Below are 14,153 nucleotides of genomic sequence, written 5' to 3' on the forward strand. Positions count from 1 at the left end.
ATCTGGAATGATGAACCATCCAACTTAAGGTGTCAAAGTAGCGTAGTGGACAATGCACTCGCCTTTCACCACTGCGACCTGAGTTTGATCCCCGTGATCGACAGTGGTTTTATGTGATAGGATAAGGCGGTCGTCCGCTTGGACACGTGGGTTCTCTCCGGGTACTCCGGCTTCTTCCCACACCAATTACCCCCTCGCGCTAACATCCGTGCCAATGAGAGATATTGATAGAAGTTGAAGAACTAGCTTATCAATCGTTGTTCAGGATCAGATCCAACTTAACGAGGCCGGGTCTAATTTGTTCTGCCCTAGATTTTTGAATGAATTTTTTTACATGAATTTCTACTGATATAATTATTTTTTTAAGATATAAAAATAAGACATTTACAACACCGTTTGTTTAAGGGGCAATCTCAAAGTTTGTTAATTCTTAACATAGGACCCTATGGGATTTTGCTTGAATTGTATCAATTTTGCAATTTTTTTAAAACTTCTGCCCTAGGGATTTCTTTTTCTGTTCTACATATTAAAGTTATTGCTAAAAGGCATCAACTGGTCAAATAAAAAAACACTTTTACCTCCTGGTTTGTTCCAGGGGTCTTATCAAAGTTGTTTTTTGTATGCCCAATTTCCCAAATTTGTCAGGTAATGGCTATTTTTTATTTGACAAAGGCGGAAATGGTGATCTTTATAGTTTTATTAAAACATTCAGACATGTTTAAGTAATAAATAAATATAAAACATCACGTATTAAGGGTCATTAATATAAAATACATGTTTACTGTCTTGAAATATATGAATTAAGCTATATTTAGGCGGGTAAAGAATACGTGACAGAGGGCTAGACTTGCTGAACTTTCTTCACGTTTTCGACCCGAGCCCAAATATAGCTTATACTTCGAGACATTTATGTTTATTCCACAATATAATATCAATTTAACGCATCAAATGGGCTATTTTCAACAAATTTTGCTGAATATCTGCAGTTGAAACTATCACGCCATGGCGTCAACAAAGCAAAAAGATGACGTCACAATACAAATGAAACGCTGTGCGAAAGCGTGCGTACTCGTTCTGTACTCGGCCTCGTTAATACGACACACCATTGTTTTGTTCATTAGATGTAAAAGTACATTCAATTAATTGCGCAACAAAACAGTCTTAATTACGAGGGCGGGATTCTCGTTGTCATTTTAAAATCGTATTGAGATTTCTTCAATGAGAAGAGCTATGTTTAAAAATATAAAACATTGCTCAAATATAAAAGACTACAAATTATGGAAATGGCCATCCCATCATTTATCTTTATTCATGCTTAAGAGCCTATGTAATGGCTATAAAGCGACAAAACAAAAATTTAAGGCAAATAAACATAATTATAAATATATGCATATAAAAATAGGCATTAATTGTTTATGTAATGGATAAATGCCAAACGCCGTTCATTCTTAAGCAAGACCCCCCCCCCGTCTCTCTCTCTCTCTCTCTCTCTCTCTCTCTCTCTCTCCTATTTAAATAATGTCACGTAATATGTAAAGGTATCATGACCGATTTGCTTAATTTCTTCATTTGTATATCCACTATCGTACTTGATTGAAAGGATACTACCAACGAGCATGCGGCATTGTATATTACGATTTTTCATCTCTAGACATGTTTTTAAAAACAAACACTATTATTGGTATCATTTCATATCTTTTAACTTAAGAAACAGTTTTTACAAAAGATGTTATTTAATCATATTACTTTTTACATTAATTAAGATCATTAAGAATCAAAATAGTCATGTACAAATTACAAACCTCAACTCAAAAATCTGAATATCAGTAAAGGGCATTGCTGACAACTAAAAAGCTGTCTGGGATGATAAGATCTTATGCAAGTAAAAAGAAGTATTTTAACAACAAAGCGTGTTCCTGATTAATTAACATAACTTATCTTTTTAAAGTAAACGCTGCTTTTATGATGAATAGGAATATTTGTTTCACTTCTTTTAAGTAGACAGACAGACTGACGGAACATCACTCTTTCATGAATTCTCACACACAGCAAGTTAATTATTAGTACCATGTTTAAAGACATGTATAGATACACATACAGGAAAGACACAAGTCCATGATGATAACTTCTTTGAAAAGTCTTCAGTGGTAAACAGTTTCATCTCAATATGAAAGCTAGTTTGGAAGTAAAACAGTAACATTGCAAAACATATTTTTAGATCTTTTCTCGACTTTTAAAAAATATATTTCTTTACTAATAAAATAATAGAATTAACTACATGATCCATTTCTGGATTACCTAAGCGTACGCTCTGGATATCAAATGCCATTCTCTTGCCGATTTATTAAGCATAAAATCTGACAAACTTGTCCAAACACCCAAGATCAGTGAACATTTGTAGAATAAGTGCTTAAAAGTCTCAGGTTCCAACAAACATTTTGAACATAAATTATTTTTTAATCTTAGTAAAACACAAAAAGTTGTTTGTACTTATGTTCCTACAATTCTTTGAGTAATTTTGTAAAAAAAAAAAAAAATAAAGCATTCCAGTTTTAACAGAATATATATATATATATATATATATATATATATATATATATATATATATATATATATATATATATATATATATTATTTATCACAGATACATTATAAACATACATTTTGTTAGAAAAAGATTAAACAAATTCACGACGTCTTAATTATTAAACATTTGTTTTAGAAAAAGGATTGATATAGATAGAAAGGATATAGATAGTATAACCATCCCCCTTCTCCGTTATAACCCCGTCCGATCGAACTCAACATTCCCGGCGTTTATTGTTACTGGGATAAATGCGCATATCCGAGACAAGCTCATGCAATCTTAATTTAATCATTGGCAGTTTCCCAATACCGAAGCATTCAGGGGGAAAATACAAGTTCCATCTTTAAACATTTGACATGTTGGATCTTTTTCAACACTCATCTAGTACTATCATATTAAAAAAAAAACAACAACAAAAACAGCGCGATATACAAACCTGTTCGGCTAGTCCTGGAGTCCTGGAATGATAAGACTTACTTTTAAAACCCATCTTTATATTGTTAGTGTCACAGTATCTCGTGCACATGCGCAGAATTTAATTAAATATTAAGAAAATTCTTTTTAAAATCTCCGTTCTAATGATCAAGTGTACCCCCCCCCCCCCTCCCGGCGGTGTCAGGTCGCAGCACAACACCGATAGAGATATCAATTTTATTGTGTTTCCTTTGAAACAAATCGTGACATGATTGGCTTACATATCTCTGGGTTCGGTTTAGCTTCATTATCTTCCAGTTGTCTTGCGTCCGTCTGTCTACCTGCTCGTTTGTTATCCCGTCCATCTGGAAACTTTTTTGACAGGGCCCTGAGAACAAATCAATCAGATAACGTCGTTTATCGATGGCGGGGTGGTGTATGGAGATACGAACATGAAAGGGTTGCAAATGTTCAACTCATTATTCTCTTTAAAAAAAGAGTTCTGTCCAGACAAGCAATTAAGCACTGTTGTGTAAAAAGGACTCTGGTGTGTTCCCGTTTTGTACACATTTGATACTTGGGTATAGAACAATAGGTGTGATTTGTGTTGTGATAGTCTGTTTTCAGTCAAAGATTTTAACTGGATTTTCACCTGTGTTTTATCAGAGCCTTAACGATAAAACAAGAAGAATACAGATATTTTGTTGTGTTTTAGGTCTAGTAAGTAATAACTATCACAATTTTTTTTTTCGTTTGATAAAATAAAAATAATGATATATTTAAAAAGTCTGATAAAAAAAATAATGATTATATTACTAGATTAGATGAATTGACAATGACATTTTTTGTCCATCTACCTTAAATATAAAACCAAATGAATTAGGAAAAATTGCTGGTTCAAAGCTAATTGGAAGCTGATTCAAATGATAATTTTATGAAGAGGAAAACTACATAGACAGTCATACGGGGTACTCCGTGTCTCTTTTCACAACTGAATTGCAAATTATGTAAAACACATGTTTATAATTGATTGTTTGGTATCAACAGAAAGAATATTATTGAAGAAAACATAGAATAACAATGGTAATTTGTGGACCATGGGTTAGTTGATCTGCATATAATTACAAACACCTGATCGAGCAACTGAGACCCCTAAAGGGTAATTGTATTGGGAGGAACAAAAGAAGGCAAACGATATGAATTTAAAGAGACTTAATGAAGTGATACTTGAGCGTTGTAAAAACCAATACTATTTTCTTGATAAAATATTTTGAGGTTTGTTCATTTAAATCTTTGTACATATATGTATTGAGTGTCGTAAAAATCTGTTGAGTTAAAGGACATCTGTCTTTAAAAACGACACCAAACGGATGGCTAGAGTAAGGACACAGTAATATCAATAGATTGATGTGAATTTAAATTTTGGAAAATTTTATAAATATTTTGTGACTTAAAAGATCTGCATGGTCTGTGTGTCCTTTTTGATATGGCGGCAATGAAGAACAAGAGATTTTTTGTGTTCTGAAAACCATTATCGAGTATTAGAGCACACCCTTTTTTGACAATGATTTAAAAACATAATTTTATTGAAGATGAAGTTAAACTAAAATAAATTGTGAAATATCGAGGAAGATGCAATATCATAACTTTGTGTTGAATATGCTCTTTTATAAATTAAAAAAAAAACTTTTGCAGTTTCTTAGATATTGAATACGTATTTAAAACAATTTTTTGTTCAACGTAGATCATTTTATTCAAGAATGATGAATAAATCTTCTTATCGACGCAATAATTTTAACAAGATAATATAGCAAAGTTAAATAATGCACGGGCAGCCTAAGTTCTTGCCACAATCTCTCTCTTCCACTTTTCTCTCTCTCTCTCTTCTCTCTCTCTCTCTCTTCTCTCTCTCTCTGATTTTTTTAACCAATAAATATTTTAACAAATCATATTCTTTGTGAAAATCCATTGAGAAGTCGTATCGTATCGTAAATCAATCGACACCAGTTGACTTAGCCGAGCAATCGGATGAAAATCGAATCGTGTGAATGCACCTATGAATAAATCATTCACATGCAACAAATTATCCGACATATTTTTAAATGTAGAAACAGCATGTTGACAAAAAATTTAAAAAATTTAAAACTCTTGACATAAGATATTTAATGAGTGAAAATGATATAACTAAAGGTAAATGCAGTTCGTAATGAGATAGAATTGGCACGAAAACTTTTTTCAACCAGTATTCAATAGTTCAAGAATGAAAGGTTTCCGTACAACAATTTTTACAAACTGAAGATTTTCCACATTCTCAACAACAGGGTTTTCAGAAGGAACTAGGTTGTCTGACAGCGTCATTTAATCTCCAAGAGACAATAATACATAACTTATAACAAGGAAACAATGGATAAGCAATCGAGAGTGGGAACGAAAGTGTGCAACGCAGCGCGCTTCCGAGGACTGGGACAATGAATACGGTGCCCAACACAACTATTAACTTAGATTAAACCCAATCAAGCGTATTTGTACATAGTTTCTATATGACACTAATTATGTTTAGATTCAGTATTATTTTACTTTACATTATGATTTCTTTAATGACATGGAATGTACGCGGTGCTATATCGTCCACTATGTGTTTGTCAGCCTTTTTAGACAAAGAAAAATGTGATGTTGTAATCATTACAGAGCATAAACCCAAAGATAGTACAAAGAACTTCCTTGAAACCATTCATAATGACTATGCCTGTATTGTTAAACTTGATAATCAGTGTACAATGCATAGTAATTTGCCATTCACCGGCAGAGGTGGGGTGGCAATCATGTATAGAAAATCGCTCATGTATTCTGTCAAAGAAGTCACTTGCTATAATACAAACCGTATTACCGCAATACAGCTTAGTGATAGTTTTGGCAATATATATTATATTCTTGGTGTATATTTGCCCTCTGATGGTAATATTGAAATGTACATAGATGAGTTAAGCATTCTTGAAAATCTCTACTCATATTTTTCAGGTTACGGTAAGGTCATTATTGCAGGTGACTTTAATGGCAGCTTAGTTGACTCATGTGATACTAACCTTACAAAAGCAAAGCTATTATTAAATTTTGTCTCAAAATACAATTTATGCATTCCAACCAAGGATTTTGCTACAGATGGTGAAGAGTTTACCTTTACCCCGAAAAAAACTACGTTCGATTACATATTGTTTGACGGGCATGTTCTTACAGCGCTAAAACATTACAAAATTTTTAAGGAAGGATCAGTCTCCATCACATCAGATCATTTACCTATCATAGCTTCTTTTGATCTCAGAATTCAAAGACATTCTCTTAAAAATCCACATGCCAAATTACCAGCATGGCACAAAGCCACACCTGAAACTATTGTGAAATACAGAAACGAAGTTGAACGTAGTCTACTGAAGCTACCACAGACTGACCTCAAGACAGATAGGGACATCGATAAGTATATTAAGGATCTGTCTCAAATATTGACTACGCACGCTGAAATGTCCATTCCACATTCTTCATACAACCCACACACCCGCCCAGAGTGGACAAAATCAGTCAAACACCTACATACTATTGAGCGAGCCAAACGTAGGATATGGATGTCCGAGGGCAGACCAGGGGGGATGGAGTTCGAATCTTACCGCGAGTACAAGCGAGGGAAACGTCAATTCCGAAATGCCCTTGACGAAGAATACGAACTGTACATGCGCAAAGTGTACAACGATATTGACAAAGCGGCGGAAGTCGATGTGCGTTTGTTTTGGAAGCTGACTAAACGCAGAAAGCCCAGATCATCGCGCATCTATCCAGAGATTCGTAACGATGAGGGTGTGATCCACACAGATCCACGTGGTGTAGCTGAAACATTCGCACAATTTTATAAAAATCTATACACACCTCTAGAAGACCACATTTTTGACCAAGCTTTTCGAGATCAAGTCGAAGAAAATTTCCAAAAGCTAACAAATGAGTGCTTACTTGATTCAACTGTTATACTAGGTGGCCAATTCACATCGATAGAAATTATTTCTGCTATAAAAACGTTGAAGTTAAGAAAAGCACCTGGAGACGATTTGATCACTAATGAACACTTAATACACGGCGGTAAAACACTCGTTGGTTGTCTTTTAAAGCTATTTACTGCCATTGTTGTTCATGATTACATCCCGTCGTGTTGGAAACGTGGTCTCATAGTGCCATTGTACAAAGGAGGAGCTAAACCGAAAGATTCTTGCAACAGCTATAGGCCAGTTGCATTACTACCATGTGTCTTTAAACTCTTCGAGAAAGTAGTTCACAATCGAATATATACCCATATTCTACAAAAAATAAATTTCCCACATGTGCAGCAACAAGGTTTTCAGAAAGAATTAGGCTGCTTGACGGCATCATTTAATCTTCAAGAAACTATTCTTCACAATTTAGAGCAAAGAAGTAACGTATATGCATGTTTCCTCGATACCAGCAAAGCCTTCGATACCGTCTGGAGACCTGGACTCATGGTCAAACTACACAAACTTGGCATGACTGGAAAATTATGGTCGATAATTAAGCAGTGTCACCAGGATACTGTGAGCTCAATAGTAGTGAACCAGACCCGTTCAGAATGGTTTCCGACATACCAAGGCGTTAGACAGGGTGGTGTCCTTTCTACCTTTCTTTATCTTGTTTACATCAACGACCTTATTCAAGCGTTACAGTATGGTAGCCCAAACACAGGTATACTTAACATTCCCAGCAGCTGCCCCTCCTTAGCCGACGACTTGTCTTTAATTGCTGTCACTCCACTTGCGCTTCAAAAACTCTTAGACATCGCATATAGGTACGCTTGCAAATGGCGATTTACATTTAACGCATCCAAATCGTGCGTATTGCAGTTCCGTGCACAAGGAGCTAAACTAGACACATGCAACATGTCCTGGCATCTAGGTCCAGCGATTGTATCGCGCAACCGGTCTTACAACCATCTAGGTATAATTATAAATGAAAAATGTAAACTCTCTGACCGAATACAGGAGGCCTGTAACAAAGGACGGAAGTCATATTTTGCATTATCTGACCTTGGTTCACCATTCCTAAATCCAAGAACACTGACTCATCTGTACAAAACAATTGTGCTACCATCAGTACTCTATGGGTGCGAACTCTGGAATAATTTGTCGTTTAGAGACAGAAACCAATTGAATACATTCCAACATTTTATTTGCAAAAACTCACTAAACTTACCCAAATTAAGCAGATCAGATATGTGTGAATCGTATTTCGATGTACTCCCCATATGTGCAGAATTAGATGTTCGAAAGCTACTATTCCTAGGCCGACTATGTCGCCTCAACCCAAAAATGTTAACAAAGAACATTTTCCTCACAAGATTATTTTCTTATTTTCACGATCTCTCGACAAACCAGTTGGGATTTATCCCTGATATTGTGAGTATTCTACAATCATATGATCTTACTGATCATTTGTGGACATTTCTGGACGATGGATTTTTTCCCGAAAAACCTTCCCGGAAAAAAATTGTACGTGACAAAGTGACTGCATCACATGTTTCCCAGCGGCAAACACGTATGTCTCACGATCGTGACTTCACACTTTTCACAGAACTTTATATAAACTCAAATCCGTCCTCTATTTGGAAGATACCCGAAAACTACCGAGAAATCGAACTCTGCAAGTTTATCTGCAAACTCTGTACTACCACTCGTTTAAATGGAGATCTATATACATGTATTCTGTGTAATCATTCATTCTTCAACGTTTTTCAACTTTCTTCATGCTCCTGTCCGTCCACGGCGATGATTCGCGAAAACTGGTGGGACGTGATCGTAAACTGTTTCGATGTGCGGCTCTCTGCGGAATCGTGTGGGTTATCAGTAAACGACCTATTCCTTGTACTGCTGGGGCGCCATACCATTCATGAATCCGATAATAAAGCATTTCGTATTCTTAACTTCAAACTAATACGAAGCGCGGCAGCAGAGTACTACAGATCAACTTCTGTTGTATTCCACACATGAGGACATGTCCATTTGTGTATCTACAGCATGACGAAAACTTTGTATATAGTCTTGATATTTCTTTTTTTATTTGTTAATCCCCCCCCCCCCCCCATATTACTTGTGTAAATGTATATCTTTGATGTGACTCGTTAGAAAATTTATGTATGTGTTATGTTCAATCTCTATTTAGAGGAAATAAAGTATGAATGAATGAATGAATGACTATAGCAATTAAGCAATTATCTCACCTGGTCAAATTCCCGTTTTGCACACATTTTTCGATATCTAATTTTCAAATGTGTGCAAAACGGGAACAAACCAATGGGGGGGGGGGGGGGGGGGGGGGAGGGAGTGGTATAGGTGTACATAATGAATCTATTGTCAAAAAAAGACAATGGGAGAACAATGGGTATTTATTAATTGGTAATAACAATGGTAATTTGTGGACCATGGGTTAGTTGATCTACATATAATGACAACCACCTGATCGAGCAACTGAGACCCCTAAAGGGTAATTGTATTGGGAGGAACAAAAGAAGGCAAACGATATGAATTTAAAGAGACTTAATGAAGTGATACTTGAGCGTTGTAAAAACCAATACTATTTTCTTGATAAAATATTTTAAGGTTTGTTCATTTAAATCTTTGTACATATATGTATTGAGTGTCGTAAAAATCTGTTGAGTTAAAGGACATCTGTCTTTAAAAACGACACCAAACGGATGACTAGAGTAAGGACACAGTAATATCAATAGATTGATGTGAATTTAAATTTTGGAAAATTTTATAAATATTTTGTGACTTAAAAGATCTGCATGGTCTCTGTGTCCTTTTTGATATGGCGGCAATGAAGAACAAGAGATTTTTTGTGTTCTGAAAACCATTATCGAGTATTAGAGCACACCCTTTTTTGACAATGATTTAAAAACATAATTTTATTGAAGATGAAGTTAAACTAAAATAAATTGTGAAATATCGAGGAAGATGCAATATCATAACTTTGTGTTGAATATGCTCTTTTATAAATTAAAAAAAAAAAACCTTTGCAGTTTCTTAGATATTGAATACGTATTTAAAACAATTTTTTGTTCAACGTAGATCATTTTATTCAAGAAAAGATGAATAAATCTTCTTATCGACGCAATAATTTTAAAAAGACAATATAGCAATGTTAAATAATGCACGGGCAGCCTAAGTTCTTGCCACAATCTCTCTCTTCCACTTCTCTCTCTCTCTCTTTCTCTCTCTCTGATTTTTTTAACCTATAAATATTTTAACAAATCATATTCTTTGTGAAAATCCATTGAGAAGTCGTATCGTATCGTAAATCAATCGACACCAGTTGACTTAGCCGAGCAATCGGATGAAAATCGAATCGTGTGAATGCACCTATGAATAAATCATTCACATGCAACAAATTATCCGACATATTTTTAAATGTAGAAACAGCATGTCGACAAAAAATTTAAAAAAATTAAAACTCTTGACATAAGATATTTAATGAGTGAAAATGATATAACTAAAGGTAAATGCAATTCGTAATGAGATAGAATTGGCACGAAAACATTTTTCAACCAGTATTCAATAGTTCAAGAATGAAAGGTTTCCGTACAACAATTTTTACAAACTGAAGATTTTCCACATTCTCAACAACAGGGTTTTCAGAAGGAACTAGGTTGTCTGACAGCGTCATCTAATCTCCAAGAGACAATAATACATAACTTATATCAAGGAAGCAATGTATTTGTATGTTTCCTTGACACCTCAGACGTGTGCGAGTCCTTTTTTGATGACTTACCTATCAACGCAGAGATTGACGTTCGGAAGCTTTTATTCTTTGGGAGACTTTGTCGTTTAAACCCAAAAACGTTAACAAAAAGGATATTTCTAACGAGATTATTTTCTTACTTACACGATCTTTCCGTAAATCAGTTTGGCCTTATTCCTGATATTATAAAGGTTCTCCAATCTTACAACCTTACAGTTTACTTGTGGGATTTTCTAAAAGACGGAACCGTTCCCGATAAACCTTGCTGAAAGAAAATTGTCCGCAACAATGTTACTACTTCACACCTTTCTCAAAAAGCGCGAATGTCTCATGACCCTGACTTCCTAGTTTTCACAGAAATTTTCAGAGAGTCAAAACCCTCTTCGATTTGGAAAATACCTGAAAACTATTCGGAAATCAAACTGCAAGTTCATCTGTAAACTCTGCACAAGTGTAAGTTTCAATGGAAATCCCTATTCATGTATTCTGTGCGGTAAATCCTTTGTCGACGTGTTTCAGCATTCTTCTTGTGTCTGCCCAGCTACTGTGGTAACACGTGAAAATTGGTGGAACATAATAACAAACTGTTTCAACATAGAAGTATGCGCGGAATTATGTGGTCTTCAGAAAACGACCTGTTTCATGTACTTCTCGGGCGTCGTACAAATTATGAATCGGAGAATAAATCATTCAACATTCTGAACTTCAATCTTGTTCGGGCGACAGCGGCAGCATACTTCCGATCCATAACAGTTGCCACTTCCGCTACTACCTGATCCATTTCAAGGCTATTACCCCTATGGGACACTGTAAATAACTTTTTCTTTTTTTTTCATTTTCATGTATGTGTACATGTAATGTGTGTGTGTGTGTGTGTGTGTGTGTGTGCGTGCGTGCGTGCGTGCGTGCGTGCGTGCGTGCGTGTGTGTGTGTGTGTGTGTGTGTGCATATATAAATTGTATATAATCATATGCTAGTTGTATGTTGTCATATCTCTTAACAGAGGAAATAAAGTATGATTGATTGATTGTGAGGATATTTGAGAAATAAAAACAGCAATTTAAAAAGTTCACCGGGATTTGAAGTTGGTTGGTCACGTTATAAAATCCATTAAAATTACCAATATTTTATGTTTCTAAAAATCCAAGCGACAAGTGATAAGTGACGTCATGAAAAAAGTTCATACAGAATTAAACGTTTTCGCTATTTAATAGGTTCATATAAGGACACGTATTTGCAAAGTGTCAAAAGGCAACTCGATAAATTGATACTTCTCTTAACAGTTGTTAGCTCACCATAACCGAAGGTTATAGTTAACTTTTCTGATCACACATTTTTTTGGCGTCCGTCCGCCTGTCTGTCTGTAAATTTTTCACTTTTTGGCTTCTTCTCAACAACCACTGAGCCCATTTTCACTAAATTTTAAACAAAGCAACTTTATGTAATAGGAAATATAAATCCTAGAGATTAAGGCAAGGAGAAGGGGTGTATTTATAAAAAAAATTCTCTAAAATTGCAAGATAAAATGCTATGAACTTTTGCACAAAGCTTCCTTATGAAAAGGAGAAATAGTGTAAAAAAGTGTTAAAGGCTCTGTGAGTCCAAAGCTGTATGCTTTTAACGAATTCAAGACAATGAGTAAGACGTTATATTTTGTCTTAGAGAGATAATATTCTTTAGTGTGCGAGCTACAAGAGCATTTGCTCGTCTTGTTTTGTATCACGAGTTGATCTGAGCAGCCTTTTTATAGTACTGCCCTATGCAGGCGGGGCGATACCTCACATTAGCACGGGGGGGGGGGGGGGGGGGGTTAGTGCTCTTGGATTATATGCTCGGTATGAAGCTCCCTTGTTTTGAATGCCTACCGTCCTAATTGGTTTGACTCTAAGATGAGTTTAAGAGCTCGTTAAGATGTCTGTGTCGCTTATATTCAATGAAAGGAGGTGTCGGGAATATTAAGGAGCATTGTTTATCTTTTTTAATAATATATATATACCAATGTTTGCGCAGTATTCTCCCGAGTCTTTTGACAGCTGGGTTGTATTTGGTAAGAAACACTGAAGGGGGTCTATTTGAGTTGGTCTTGCTATTTATTAACAGCTCATGTCTGTTAATTGATTCTGTCTCTAGAACAATGTTGTCGATTTCCGACTCTGAGTATCCCCTTGATATGAGGCGTCTCTTAAACTGTAAGATTAATTGTTTTGCTTTCTGTGGATCAGAGGTGTTTCTCTTGTACCTGATGATTTCACCCTTGATAAATCCTTTGAAGTAGCATTCGGGTGCGCACTGCTGCGATGAAGGTACATAGAAGTTTCGGTGGGTTTTATTCAAGTTTCGAAGTCTAAGACTCCTATCTGGTTAAATCGCTGGCCTTTGATTACTTTTGTGTCCAAGAAGACAGCTTCATTCATGTGAATGTTGTAAGTGAATTTGAGGTATTTATGCTCAAGGTTTGCAAGTTCAAAGAACTGCATTATTTCAGTTTCTGTGGCCTTCATCACCATGAATCCATTGTCCCTATACCTAAAGTGAGGTACAATTTTCTTTTTGTGCTCGTACTTTTTTTTATGATATTCTCAAGAATATCAAAGAGGCGGAGGTCACATACCTCGGGGGAAGGAACTGCCCTCATGCTGTCACCTAAAATTTGTATATAGAAGTGGCCATCAAATTCAAATTCATTATTCTCGAGCGGAATTTTCAGTAATTCAACTAAATGTTCGACCTGTGGGATTTTTATTGAAACCTCATATTATTTCAGTTTTGTGAGTGCTTTTGCAGCAGATTGGATGAGTTTATCGAGTTGTCTTTTTTGACACTGTCTAGCTATATCCTCACGATATCGAAGGAAATTAGACAAACTTGGGCGTATATCTTAGTTACCGCCCTGCTAATTTCGGTCTAGATTTGGAATTTTAAAAAAGTCCAACGTGCTTTGTTGTACGGATACCTTAAATTCTTGTACTTTCTGAATGCCATATTTTTAAGCATTAATTGGGGTCGATTGTTGAGTTTGTCATTAAAACGATTTATCAATCGATTTTAAATCAATACAATCAATTCAAAATAATTATGTATTGTTAAATATCTATTGGTAAAAAATCAAAGTGACACGATTCCCATCAAGAAGTGACGAGTCTATAAAGTGGAAGCAATTTTCTTTTAATGGCATTTTAGCCTTGACTTGGATGGTCACAGGGTATAAGATTTTCGTCAAAAGCAAATTAGATGAAGAAATCGAATGAAAAATTGTTTCGTGTGACCGCACCTTAAACTTCAGATAATCACGTGTGCTACATCGTTTGACGCATGTACATATTTAACTTCAAAATTCGAATAAGATTTAAGGGTGACACAAGGT

The sequence above is a fragment of the Crassostrea angulata genome, chromosome 2 (genome assembly GCF_025612915.1).
Source record: "Crassostrea angulata isolate pt1a10 chromosome 2, ASM2561291v2, whole genome shotgun sequence".
NCBI classification, from domain to species: Eukaryota; Metazoa; Mollusca; class Bivalvia; order Ostreida; family Ostreidae; genus Magallana; species Magallana angulata.